Source organism: Camelus ferus, chromosome 4 (assembly GCF_009834535.1).
Source record: "Camelus ferus isolate YT-003-E chromosome 4, BCGSAC_Cfer_1.0, whole genome shotgun sequence".
In the NCBI taxonomy this organism is placed as follows: domain Eukaryota; kingdom Metazoa; phylum Chordata; class Mammalia; order Artiodactyla; family Camelidae; genus Camelus; species Camelus ferus.
In genome coordinates, this window is record NC_045699.1 from 10930451 (window position 1) to 10945410 (window position 14960).

Genomic DNA, 14960 nt, shown 5'->3' on the forward strand with positions numbered 1-14960 from the left:
AAAAATACTGAATCAGTATACTGTATACCTGAAACTAATATAATGTTATAAATCAACTACAATGAACTAGTATATTATACCTTAATTGAAAAAAAATTTCCAGAAGAGAAAGTCAGTGGGTTTGATTAGTTTTGTAAGATCTGATTGAGATTAGAGAACATAGGAATTAATGAGCCTAATTTCAACAAAAGTCTTTGCATAAATTGTGGCTGGTATTAAAAAATCATAATGTTCAAAATCTTGCCAGGGATGTAGCTTTTTTTCCCCACTTGGGCATATTTTCATTATGAGTTAGATTTTCAACTATGCAGCAATTAAAACCAGTTATTATATATGAACATAAGATCTGATATGATTTTTTTGTGTCAGAGAGATGAATGAAATCTATTAAAACAATGAATAATAAATAATAAAAATTTAAATATTATATTAATAATTTTGTTATAGAGAATAAGATTATTGTATTAGTCATAGCATTAAAATATTAAAATACATTTACAATATTTGAAAACTTTATATTTATGTAATTTGCAAATAAATATAATTATGAATACAATTTATAAATAAAAAGATCTATAGCCATACGTTGTTTTATTGTGCTTTGCTTTATTGTGCTTCGTAGATATTGTGTTTTTTTCAAATTGAATGTTTGTGGCAATCCTGCATCAGGCAAGTCTATCGGTGCCATTTTTCTAGTAGCATTTGCTCACTTTGTATCTCTGGGCCACATTTTGGTAATTCTTGCATGATTTCAAACTCTTTCATTTTTATTAATTCATTATTTGTTATGGTGATCTGTGACCAGTGAACTTTGATGGTACTTCGTAATTGTTTTGGAGTGCCCCAAACCATGCCCTTGTAAGATGATGAACTTAATGGATAAACATGTGTGTTCTGACTGCCCCAACAACCTGCCATTCCCCCATCTGTCTCCTGTACCTTGGGTCTGCCTATTCCCTGAGACACAACATTATTGAAATTAAGCCAATTAAAACCCTGCAGCGGCCTCTAAGAATTCAAGTGAAAGGAAGTCACACTTTAAATCAAGTCTCTCACTTTATTTTTTGGGGGGTGGGGTGGTTAATCAGGTTTGTTTATTTTAATGGAGGTACTGGGGATTAAACCCAGGACTGCATGCATGCTAAGCATGTACTATACCACTGAGCTATATCCTTCCCCACAAGTCTCTCACTTTAAATCAAAAGTTAGAAATTAAATTTAGTGAAGAAGCTTGTCAAAAACCAAGATGGATTGAAAGCTAGGCCTGTTGCACCAGTTAGCCACATTGTGGATGCAAAGGAAATGTTCTTGAAGGAAATTAAAAGTGCTACTCCAGTGAACACATGACTGATAAGAAAAGTGAAACGGCTATATTGCTGATATGAAGAAAGTTTCAGTGATCTGGTTAGAAGATCAAACCAGCCACAGCCTTCTAGTGGAAGAAGATGCTATCTGGGATTTTGATAGCTAGAAAGAAGTCAATGCCTGGCTTCAAAGCTTCGAAAGACAGGCTGACTCTCCTCTTAGGTTCTAATGCAGCTGGTGACTTTAAGTTGAAGCCAGTGTTCATTTACCATTCCCAAAATCCTAGAGTCCTTAAGACTCATGCTAAATCTACTCTGCCTGTGCTCTATAAAGGAAACAAAAAAGCATGGATGACAACACATCTGTTGACAACATGGTTTTCTGAATATTTTAAGCCCAGTGTTGAGGCCTACTACTCAGAAAAAAAGATTCCTTTCAAAATATTACTGCTTATTGTCAGTGCACGTGGTTACCCAAGAGCTCTGATGGAGATGGACAATGAGATTCATGTTGTTTTCATGCCTGCTAACACAACCATCCTGTAGTCCATGGATCAAGGGATAATTTTGACTTTCAGGTCTTATTATTTAAGGAATACATTTCATTGATGGATCTGAACAAAGTAAATTGAAAACTTCCTGGGAAGGATTCACCATCCTAGATGCCATGAAGAACATTTGTGATTCATGGGAAGGGGTCAAAATATTAACATTAATGGGAGCTTGGAAGAAGTTTTCAGCTCTCATGGATGACTTTGAGGGGTCCAAGATTGCAGTGGAGGAAGCATATGTGGTAGAAATAGCAAGAGAACCATACTTAGTGGTGGAGCCTGAAGATATGACTGAATTGCTGCAATCTCATGATAAAGCTTTAAAGGATGAGGACTGCTTCTTATGGATGAGCAAAGAAAATGCTTTTTTAAGATAGAATCTCCTGGTGAAGTTACTGTGAAGATTGTTGAAATGACAACAAAGTATTTAGAATATTACATAAAAGCAGTTGATAAAGCAGAAGTAGACTTTGAGAGGATTGACTTCAATTTTGAAAGTTCTACTGTGGGTAAAATGCTATCAAACATCATTGCATGCTATAGAGAAATCGTTCATGAAAGGAAGAGTCAAGTGATGCAGCAAACTTTATTGTTGTCTTATTGTAGGAAATTGCCAAAGCCATCCCAAACTTCAGTAACTGTCACCCTGATCAGTCAGCAGCCGTCAACAGAGAGGCAAGACCTTCTACCAGGAGAAAGATTAAGTGAAGGCTCAGGCGATGATTAGCATTTTTTTTATCAATAAAATATTTTTATATTAAGATGTGCATTTTTTAGACATAATGCTGTTACACACTTAATGGACTGCAGTATAATATAAACATAACTTTTATATGCACTGGGAAACCAAACATTTATGTGACTTGCTTTATTGTGATATTCATGTCATTGTGGTGATGTGGAACTGAACCCAACTGTCCAAGGTATGCCTGTATTTAAAGTGTAGTTGAACCTTTTTGCTAACAAGGATGTACCATCAAAAAAGTTCAGAGATCACTGTTCTATACAGATAGCTGTGTCTCAATCCCAGAATTCCAAGAAAGAGAAGATAATTGCTTCACTTGGGTCAGATGTCGGTCTCTGATCCAATCGGCTGTGGCCCAGGGAGGAGGGTGGTATAATACAGTCAGCCTGCATATCTGAGTGTTCATGATCCCAGTCACAACACTCACATGATTTCGTGGGAAAGCAACATTTATCATCATATGAAAATATTCTACTTGTAAAATTTGCCTCCTCTCAAGTATCTATCCTACTTAATGCCAGCACCTACCTCTCCACTTATCAACATATTTTCCCAGTTTCACTGACGAATGTTGTAACCTTTGACAGTATATATGCAAACTCAATGTAAATAGTTTGTGATGCGAAATTGCCAATCCTGGAAACATTTTAGGATTTCACAAAATTGAAGAAAATGATGTTGGAATATTGCTCAAATCACACACAAATGAGGCTTGAGAAAGTCAGGTAAGTTAACAATTGGACAGCAAACCAATAGGGGTTATGACATGATAGGACGTCCAAGCGAATGATTTGAATATAAAAGGATATTGATATTGATAAATTAATATGTCCTTAAGTATTTTTTGCAGAAATGACCCTCTTTATGATCTCACTACAGAAACTGACCATGAAGTAAATAATATTATATAATGCTATTATACTCTTTTTGTTGGAAAAGTTATGTCCCCTAACATAACTATTTGAGTTGTTCAAAGACCGTACATAATTGTGCTGATTAGAACCTAATTAAAAAACTAAGATAAAACAAATATATTTTCTTAAATTAGTTTCATTTATTAAAGATAAAGCCCTAATCAGATGTTTTCTCCCAGCTATTTACTGTTGGATTCTGTTCCTTATTTGAGGATCTGATGCACAGTTTACCGGTTTGGGGCTGACTCTCCCAAGAGCTGTGGGTGGGAGGTGGCATTCTGTGTCCAGCCCTTTTCACCGTCTTTGACTAATCCCTGGTCATTTACCTCTTCAGAGCTACCCAGTTTGAACCCTAATCCTTCTGGGTCTTTCCAGGTATCTGATTTGTTGATGTGAAAAATTAAAAATTGATTTGCGCCACGGTGTTTATAGAAGACAGTAGCTCAAAATGTTATTTTTTTCTTGAAAATAACTTCAATTGAATAGCAGCCCTCTGTGCCTGAAACCAAGAGGAGGAGAGGTTTGGGGGTTGTAAGGGATGATTACAGGCAGGGGGGCTTTTCCTGCCATATGCCCCAGTAAGTGCCCTGTCTTCACCCTTTGCAGAAGGCCAGCTCTGTTGCTAGTTCATTTCTGCACCATCAACTCCAATACCCTTGGGTGCCCCTGGGGTGTCATCTTTGCACACTTATCCCCACATTGACATTTTGGACTCATGCTCCCACAGACTAGGAATGGCTAATAGGTTTCATCTCACATGCTAGCTCTGATTCATTGGGAGTGACTGCCTGGAGAACTGCACTGAGGTTTCTAGGACCACACCTGGCTCAGCAGGAAATATTTTATCCATTGATGAATGATGTCTGGTCATGGGAGGTGGAGTGGTAGCATAACACACCACATTCTTCTTTCCTTTTTAATTTATTTTTTTTAATGAAGGCACTGGGGATTGAACCTAGTACTTGTGCATGCTAAGCAGGCACTCTACCACTGAGCTATTACCTTGCCCTCTCTCCTCCCACATTCTTGCTATCTTTGTCCTAGATGGTGTCATGGAAGTGAATATTCCTGTACCACATTAGGGAAGTCATTTGTCACCATTTAGCTCTTGACTGTTAACTATGAGTTTGCATAGGTCCCAGTGTGCACATTATATATATGCCTATGACTGTGCATATAAGATTAGTAACACCATCTTGGTGTACACAGAATGGCTCATTATTCCTACTTATCATGCTAAATACAATTGATTATGTTAAAGGGAGCTGTGCTTTCATTAGAGAGCTCCAGGGTATGAAATTGTCAAGCACTGTGCTCTAGATACAAAAAAATATTTCAGATTTGGTTATTCATCCTTTAAAACATACCTGGAATAGACATTTCTGTACAGCTCAAGCTTAGGGAAGATATTATCATTTTTCTCCCTGTCACTTCCAACATGATATGCTTTTATACCTGCTGTACTGTTAGAGAAATTTGAGCAGCTCCCCGAGTTAGGAGCTTCAGGGAGAATTCTGTTAAAAAAAAAAAAACCCTCATGGGGGAACAGTAAGGGCTAAAGACCCTTATTTTAGCCAATACACACATGAACATTAGGAAGTAAATGTTTGCTATGGTTTTATTGGACTCTGGTAAGCTGCACGCCTGAGCCCTAAGGTCATATATCTTTAACATCTCCTTTTCTCTTCCATCCATTTCCCTTACACTGAAGCAGCTCCCCCATCTCCCTCACCTCAGCCTCCCTCTAACAAACACCTCATTCCCAACCAGCTCTTGCCTCCATGCCTCTTGTCATCTTCACCAACTCCTTTCCTCTGAATTACAAGATCCAAAAGAGCTTATTTAGCAAAGCAAGACCATCCCTGGCTGGGAGGCAGAGTAAGGAAGGTCAACATGGAATTCTTTCCAGCATTTGCCATTTGTGGACTTTTGAATGATGTCCATTCTGGCTGGTGTGAGGTGATACCTCATTGTAGTTTTGATCTGCATTTCTCTGACAACTAGCAATGCTGTGCATTTTTTCATGTGCCTATTGGCCATTTGTATGTCTTCACTGGAGAATTGCTTGTTTAGGTCTTCTGCCCATTTTGGATTGGGTTGTTTGTTTTTTTCTTATTAATTTATATGAGCTGTTTATGTATTCTGGAAATCAAGCCCTTGTCAGTCTCATCTGAGAGGGTGTAGAGAAAAGGGAACCCTCCTACACTTTTGGTGGGAATGCAGTTTGGTGAAGCTATTGTGGAAAACAGTATGGAGATTCCTCAAAAGACTAAAAATAGACTTACCATATGACCCAGTAGTCCCTCTCCTGGGCACATATCCAGAGGGAACCTTAATTCAAAAAGACACTTGCACCCCAATGTTCGTAGCAGCACTCTTTTCAATAGCCAAGACATGGAAACAACCTAAATGTCCATCGACAGATGACTGTATAAAGAAGTTGTGGTTTATTTATACAATGGAATGCTACTCAGCCATAAAAAATGATAAAACAATGCCATTTGTAGCAACATAAATGGCCCTGGAGAATGTCATTCTAAGTGAAGTAAGCCAGAAAGAGAAAGAAAAATCCTGTGTGATATCACTCATATGTGGAATCTAAAAAAAAAAAAAAAAAGGTAAGTGAACTTATATATAAAACAAGAACAGACTCACAGACATAGAATACAGACTTGTGGGTTGCCAGTGGGAATGGAGGTGGGAAGGGATAAATTGGGAGTTTGAGATTTGCAGATACTGACTGGTATATATAACATAGATAAATAAGTTTATATTGTATAGCACAGGGGAATATATTCAATATCTTGTAGTAGCTTATGGTGAGAAAGAATATGAAAATGAATATGTGTATATTCATGTATGACTGGAGCATTGTGCTGTACACCAGAAATGGACACATTGTAAATTGACTATACCTAAATTAAAGAAAAAAAAAGATGGAATTCTCCTAAGCATGGGAGGAGGAGGAAGTCTGGGAACCAGCTTACATAACCTAGTACCATCTTATCAAGTACTTCATGTACATCCCTTAGAGACTCACTCTCAGGGTGTCAAATCCTGGGTTGTGCTGCAGTGACTGGGAAAAGGAGTGGATGGCAGCTTTCACACTGGGCGCTCTGCATGGTCTCCTCCACTTCTCACCCGGGTCTGCTCCTGCTTTGTGAATGTGGGTTGAAAGCTGTTGCTCTGGGCCACGTGTTTCAGTAACTAGCTCTGGGTGCCTGCCAGTCAGCTCCTTGGTTGTGTTTGTCATGGCCTTTCCCACTGTCATTAGGGAATGTCTCCTCTAGCTAACACTTTTGGGATGGCTGTCTTTCTTTTCCACTCCTCTGATGCCCTCTTCTGGGGTGGGTCTTAAGTTTGCACAACATTCAGTTGCTAATTTAGGTCCAAAGTCTATTTTATTACAGTGTGAGGTAATTTGGGGGCACCAGTATACACAGGTGAACTAAATTACAGCTACAGAGCCTCCCTAACCAGTCGGTCACTTTTACAGCCTCTGCTTTGTGTCATCCCCAGAGCTGCCTTTAAGCGCAACCCTGACCTCACTTTAGGTGCAGCCTCTCAGGAGGATTTTGATGTTTTCTTCACTACCTTCATGCCCAGCTTCTTGACGGAGTCTTCCCTTCAGTACTCTTCTCAGGGGAATTGCCCTTTGTCTGCTGTTCTTTGATCTCAGAACTTTTCTTTCTTTAAACAAAATATTTTCTCATTATACATGGAAATCAAAGACGTATACTTGCTATAGAAATTAGGAAAATACCAAACAGTGTGAAGACAAACCATCCACAACCGTTCACAACTCTGGAAAGAACCACAGGCAAAGTTTGGTGAATTTCCTTTGCTTTTACAGAATTGCAAATATGCTGTATATCCAGATCTGTATTCTGTTTTTATTTCTCATCTTTTCTTCTGATTTAGTCTATACCAACCCTAGGAAAGTCATGATGCTGTCACATTGTTATTTGCGTGTGCACGTGCATGTGTGAGTACACACACACTCTGTAACTGGTGTCTTTGGGTCAGGTCCTGAACTCCTGGCCACTCTACAACCTCATTCACAACACTGTACATTTTGGCCTCCTTTTACTAAACAGTTAATTTTTCTTACCTGTTATGTCCCTCCTTCTTAACGTTTATGTACGTATATATGGGTTATGGTTGGTTAAAGAAATTATTATACGATGTCTAAAGCCTAACTTTAAATTAGGTAACAGGTAACACTATGAACACATAGAGGGAGACCCACTTTTTCCTAATTGCCTATTGATCTACTCTCCGTGGCATTTGGAACCTCAGTCTCCACTCTCCTCAGCCTTAGCTCAATTGCTTATTCCTAAGAGCCTGCAGCCTCTGTCAATTGCTAGGAAACAAGGTCTGAGCACCCAAGGAGAGTTTCCTGTTATTCTCTTGTAAAATGACAAGGAGATTTGATAAAAGCTGAATGAATTTTCAGTCTAGGATGTTCTGTTCTTAAGCTATAATTGCTGTTTTCCCTTTAACTCTAGAAGTGATTCTGCCAAACAAAAGAAACTTTGGTCTCCATATGTGTATTATTATTATTTTGTTAAAAATTATCCTTTAAATACGTGATTTAAAAAAGATTTCTGCATCATTAAAGGCAATTTTCTTTTGTCTTGGAACTGGTTTTATATGAATGTCAGAGGGGAAAGATTCACTTTAGAAGTGAACCTTCTGGGTTGCATTCATCCTACAAAGTGAAATACACCTAATTGCAGTAAATATAGAGAAGACCGTGAAGTAGCCAACTTAAAAATAATTTTAGAATTTAAAAATGCTAAATCAAACTCTTGGTTATTCAAGTGTATTACCTAAATGACGTATATTTGATCTTCAAAATTTAACATCACTGAAGATAGCATTAGAGAGTAAGGATTAGTTGGTATTTTGGAGGGATTTAGGTTAGACATTAGAAGCTTTGCATAATTCAGGGAAACCAGTACCTGTGGTCATAGATGAGAGAAATCTTATTTTAGGATCTGTTAATAAGAGAGCAGTCTGTCTCCTTGTATTACCCTTCAAAAATCAACATCATGATTTAGGAGTGCCTCTTTCTAATCAGTCGTATGCCCTGCAGGTGACTATGAGCCTTGGTTTTGAGTATTTTAATCTGAATGAGGGATGCTGTGATAAGATTCATAGAAAATAAACGTGGTTTCATAAGCTCCATTTTCCTTGCTGTCATGTATGCTCCAATGAGCTCAATTACTTCAGCTTATCCCAGTGGAAAGGTCACATTCAATGTGCACTACGCTGAAAAGCCATAGGGTGTTTGTCGTCTATCATAGTTTCTTCCTTTGCAGTAGAACTACAACTTGACTTGACTGATGGATGTATGCTGGAGGTGCCCACAGAGCAGATATCCCAGGGCAACAAATGCATGAGCTAGAATGGGAATCAGGTAGAAGGGGTGGAAAGAACTGGGGCTGTACTGATTTCTTGCTCTATTGCTATTCCAGGTGGTGTTGGTCCACAAGTGTGAAACCTGTCTTACTGCCTGTATTAGAATTGGAAAGATGCTCTGGAAGCCAAAACTACTATGCTGTCAGCAGTGGGTAAGGAAGCAGAATCAGAAGTTCAGCAGGTCAAAGAAAAAAAATGTTCAGCAGGTCAGAAGGTGACTCTAAGCTCTGTGAGGACAGAGCCCAGGTGGGCCTTGTTCCCTGCTGTACCCTGAGTATCTGGCATAGTTCCTATGTAGCACAGGCACTCAGTAAGTACTACTGAATTTCTAAAAGGGGCTTACTGTTCCATGGCCAAATTTGTTGTCCCCCTCCTCAAGGGTCCTGGCTGAGTTTCTACATAGAAACTCTAGAGATGGCTGCAGTTGAGCGTTCAGGGTCTGGGCCTGGACAACCGGAGGTGTGGCTCTGCAGCCCTGGCTGGGTTTGGGTGCCAGGACTGGCTTTGGGAATATAGACAAAGGATGTCTGCATACAGCATCGGGGGAAGCCGAGCTCAAGAAGCAAGCTGATTTCAACATCAATCTGAAGGGCCTGGGTGCAGAGACAAGCTCAGGTTTGTGGCACAAACATGGAACAAGTTGACTTGGAGGACTGAGTAGGAGGTAGCCCCAGACAGACTCTTGAAGTGCTAGATGGAGACACAGTGTTTTTATGAGGCAAATCCATCCTCAGCCAGGCGACGGAGCCTCTGAGGACATAGAGTACCTTTGAGTGGAAGCTTTTTCTATGCATGTCTTCTTGATGCAGGGCCCCATGTCCCCTACCTGACCCCTCTCAGGAACTTGCTTTATTTCCTGCCTCAGGCAGAAAGACCCAGGAAGCCCCCTTAGAATCCAAATAAGGCTCTGGCTTTCCTTTCCCAAGCAGACCAGCAAGTTCTAGAATTGGCTGTGGCTTCAGCTGCTATCATCCAGATGTTGCCTCGGTAATCCAGTTCCCAGGACTCCCAGAAGTCCGGGATGGAAGCCAGCAGTCACAGGCTCAGCCCTCCAGGAAGCAGGTTCTGTATCATTACCAGTCCCCTGGTTTCATAGGCTGATCCCCACAGCTTTCCCCTTGGTGGCTTCTGAGGGCGCCAAGGGCAAAGACTTCATGCCTGATGGCCTTACCTTAGATTCTGTGAAGGGAGCACTCACAGAACCTCTGCACCTTTAAAGAACTGCCCGTTTTTGATGCCAAGCATATCGCTTGAATGCAAAAAGTTTATCAGAATTAACAGCAGTCTCTTTGTCTGAATGCAAGATGGTTCTTAACCCACAATATTTTTAGGATCCTGCCAGAGCACCCCAAGGCTCCTTGAGGCAATTCAAACCATGCCTTTGGCAACATACAGACTGTTTTGCCAGAGTTTGAATTTTTAAAGCAGACTTTCTCATCACATCTGAAAGAAGTTTGACTGGTGAGGAGAGAGGAAGCTTTCTATGGGGAGCCTTTTGAATTCTTAGTTATCTGTTATCTCTGGCACACTATAGGCCGTGTTGGTGATGTTGGGGCAGGGCCCTAAGTGCCCCCCAGTACCTTCATTTCCCTCCTAACTAACGAGGTTCGATTTACTGGGAATATCCAGCAAATAGAAGAAACTACATAAGCCACGGGGAGACATCTTACTAAAAGATACCTTGTTGACTTACATGGAGAAATTTTGACAATGGGAGACTCAGTGCCATTTTAAATTTTTTGTAGACTCTTTTGGAGATTTTAGCACTTAGACCAAACATATTAAAATGCATTCACATCTCAATTAAAGGCAAAAATTTCCATGCAAGTGTTGAAACAGTTTTTTGTAAATTTGTTTTTAAAACTACTTGCCTTTGAATACCTTATTTAATTTACAGTTGACTATGTCTTTTTATTAATCATTGTGCCTACTCACAGATTCTTATAAAACAAGAGAATCTAATCCACAAATTATTCTCACATGTAATGAAGAGTTTTTTATGAATAATGAATTGAACAATGAATGAAGTTTACATAATGTTATACTTTACAAGCAGTTAATTGAATGCTTATTAATTTTAGTTCACTTTTGTGTAACTTAGAGCCAATCATTTTTTTCCGCATAGCCTCCTGGAAAGCTTGTGGGCCCCAGGCACTGGGCTTTTTGGCCTAACAGATACAACAGCCCCAAGGGAATATGTCTCTGATGTTTGGATCAGGAATGAAGATTTAAAGGGTGCAGGATTACTGTTTCAAAGGTTAGAAGGTCTGTCATGTCAAAGAGGAATAAGACCAATTCTGTGGCTGGGAGGTTGGAGAGGGCCAAAGGTTTAGAGTCAGAAGGTAAGCATTCAAGTACCCGTGCCAGCCATTGCTTATGTGACTTTGAGCAAGTCACTTAATCTTTGTATTTCTGTTTCCTCGTCTATAAAATGGAGATGTGTCCCTGCTTCCCTTACCACACAGGGCTGCTGAGGATCAAAGTGAGGTAATTTTAAACTCAAGGTGATAAAGTCTACAGAAATGTTAAGCCCCGTTCAACTGTTAGTTAGAGTTATAAATCCTATTCTAGGATACTAATGCAATGCCTAGTGGGCTTACATAGAGTCAAGGCTCTATAAAGGCAACCTAGTATGGATTTTGAGCTTTAGAAATAAAGGATTAGAATTAGCCGGATTAGAGCTGAAAGACAGGTTGGACGTTGAGCCCCAAACTCTTATTTTATACATAGGGAAATGATTTGTCAAGTAATTGAGTGATTCACAAAATGATTTCTAGTTATTTATGCCTTGCCTTTTTTCATAAAGGATTTAAAGTGGATTGTAAGAATAGGTACAATAAAATAGGAGAATCTAAAATAAAAGCCAAGCTGAAATGGAAAATAAGTTAAAGTATAATGGCCAAGTAAAAGGGGGAGTATAGTGACAATTCATAGAGTCAATTGAAAATGAACTCTGACTTTGGCCATGAGCTTCCTGGTTAGCCAAAGCAAAACTGGAAGTCGAGCTAGTGATAGGACCAGCATCAAAACTCAGTCTTAGACCAGTTTGCTTTTTGTTCCATTTAAAAATCACTTTTTATTGAATTTACATTTTTTGGTCTTAAAGATCTTTTTTATTTAGTGTTCTTTTTCTTTGTCTCCATTGATTTTGTGGGGATGGCCTTTGTGAGGAAAGTGAGAGCCGCTCTATGTGCCCAGCTGACTGGGGGAGGTCCACTTCCTGCAGATGCCTGGGTTGACCATAGCCTGTCCAACTTGCTTGGTCTCTACTGCCTCTGCCTTGACCATTATGGGAAGATTGAATCAACATCTCATGCTGAATTTTCCTTAGCTATTTGTTCCTTATGTTTATTATTCTATGTCAGGATCTGACATCTTTTTAGAGTTCCCTGTTGTCAGAAGTCTTTGAAATTATATAATCCATCTCTAATGCTTTACAAATGAGGAAACTGAGGTCCAGAGCTTAACAGTGACTTGCTCAAGGCTGCACAGCAGTAACTGACCTTTATTGAGCACCTACATATGTCCTCATTTAATTCTTACAACAAACCCTGATAAGCAAATATTATTATTCCTTTTAACAGTTGAGGAAAATGAGGCACAAAGAGGTGACGTGCTTTGCCCAAGGTCACAAGAAGAGTAAGTGAGAGAACGGGAGTTTGAACCCAGTCTGCCTAGCTCCGAAGTCTGCTTCTTTGCACAACCCACCACCCCATGATGCCTCTTAAGATGGTGACAGAGCTTGGATTGAATCTAGTTCTCTTGGCTCTGAGTCTAGTGCTCTTCCCACTACACTTTAAAGAAGACAGTCTCGGGCCCTAACTCCCTTGGGCTGTAGAGGTATGCAAGACCAGTCCCACAGTTTGGAAAGGTCCACACTGAGCTTGACCATCACTGCCTGGCTCTGCTTTTTGGGGATCATTTCTCTGGACAATGGAGTCAGTCACCATAGACATTTCTGATTTTCAGAAGGATCCTTTGGTTGCCTAAAGCAAATGGTTTATATCCATGGTTCTCAGCCATGCTATTAAGATGCACTGTGTGGGGCAATGAGTTCTCAGGTGCCAGTAATTTATAATAGCTAAAGTAACCTGGGCTGGTGCACCTGGGGATTTCAGAATTGCAGCTGGGACTACTTTGCCTCTCCCAGAGCCTTATTGATGGAACAGGGCGTGAAGTACATTCTGCACTGAGGCCATTGTAGCTGAGTGGCCTCAGTCTTATCTCTGCTTCAAGCAGTGAACTTTAATGATCATATCCTGCCATGTTGTGGAACTCTGTACTTTTTATTCTTATTTTACAAAAGGCAAAGTATGTGTTGTCAAAGAGCTTCATGTCTAATAGAGAGAGGAGAGCTAACTATGTTAAAAGAACAAAACATACACACACACCATATCAACGACTGCCAACTAATCTGGTGACTTGGAGTCTTTGTTGACACCTGATATAATGCAGATTGGGAGGATAATCACCTTGTAGTCCAGTCCAGCATGGAATCCCAGTCAATGAATAACAGACCAGCAAATAATAATTATTAACAAATTAAATCATTCTTGCTCTCTCTTCTAAAATGCCATAGTAAAACATCTTAAAAATCCTAGTTTTTCCATCTGAAAGTATCTCTCTAACACAGTAGCTGCTCCAAAGTCTCTCTTCTTCCCCATACAGACTACTCCCCAAATCTTTACCCAACCGAGCTCACATAAACTTGCTTATCTCTTCACTCTCCTTTGCTCATTTCTTCATTATGTAGGTCAGTGTAGCCTTTTTGGCGATTTTAATTTTTCTTCTTCCTCCATTATCTTAGTTCCTCACAATACGAAAAGATCTAGGAGCTGATCTGAAAGGCCACTTAGTCCTTACAAAGGGCAGGGGAGTGGTCTGGGGAAGAAAGACACTGGAGCTACTCATATTTTTTTTTTTTTTTTTTGCTCCCCTGTCAGATCAACTTTAAATGCATCCACTGTAGTAAATTTAAAATCTCAAATTCTTACCAGTTCATTCTCTGATGTGTGGGCTCCTGCTTCTCCTGTCCCTTGGTGTGTATCTAGAAAATTGACAAAGAGTATCTAAACATTATTCTAGAAACTATTATTAGAAAGAACCAGTTACACCTAAACCTGTATAGTATATGCTGAAATTAAAAGTCAGTGGTTTGGTATGACAAACCTACAGCCAGCATAGTACTCAACAGTGAAAAACTCAAAGGCTTCCCACTAAAATCTGGGACAAGACAAGGCTGCCCACTATCACCACTCCTATTCAACATAGTCTTGGAAGTCCTAGCCACAGCAATCAGGCAAGAGAGAGAAATAAAAGGGATCCAAATTGGAAAAGAAGAGGTAAAAGTGTCACTATATGCAGATGACATGATAGAAAACCCTAAAAGGTCCACACAAAAACTACTAGAAATAATGGAAGAATTCAGCAAGGTAGCAGGTTACAAGATTAATGTTCAAAAATCAGTTGCATTTCTTTACGCTAATGATGAATCAACAGAAAAAGAAAGTAAAGAAACAATCCCCTTTAAAATAGCACCGAAAGTAATAAAATATCTGAGGAATAAATCTAACCAAGGAGATGAAAGACTTATACATGGAAAACTATGAAACACTGATGAAGGAAATTAAAGAAGACTTAAAAAAATGGAAGGATATCCCATGCTCCTGGATTGGAAGAATCAGTATTGTTAAAATGGTCACGCTACCCAAGGCAATCTATGGATGTAATGCAATCCTTGTCAAATTACCCAGGACATATTTCACAGAACTAGAACAAATCATAATAAAATTTATATGGACCCACAGAAGACCTAGAATTGCCAAAACATTACTGAAGAAAAAGAAAGAGGCTGGAGGAATAACTCTCCCAGATTTCAGACAACACTACAGAGCTGCAGTAATCAAAACAGCATGATATTGGTACAAAAACAGACATATGGACCAATGGAACAGAATAGAGAGCCCAGAAATCAACCCACAAATGTTTGGTCAACTAATCTTCTACAAAGGAGGCAAGAATA

General features: G+C 39.5%; 1 protein-coding gene across 2 annotated transcripts in view; it reads left to right on the forward strand.

Moving 5' to 3' along the window:
* APTX (aprataxin) overlaps window positions 1-14960 on the forward strand; it is a 95893-nt gene that overhangs the window by 64313 nt on the left and 16620 nt on the right. For both annotated transcript variants that reach the window (XR_004319113.1, XR_004319114.1), the window contains exon 9: window positions 8995-9090. The gene's annotated coding sequence lies outside the window, so the exon portion shown is untranslated. The remainder of the gene's footprint in view (window positions 1-8994; window positions 9091-14960) is intronic.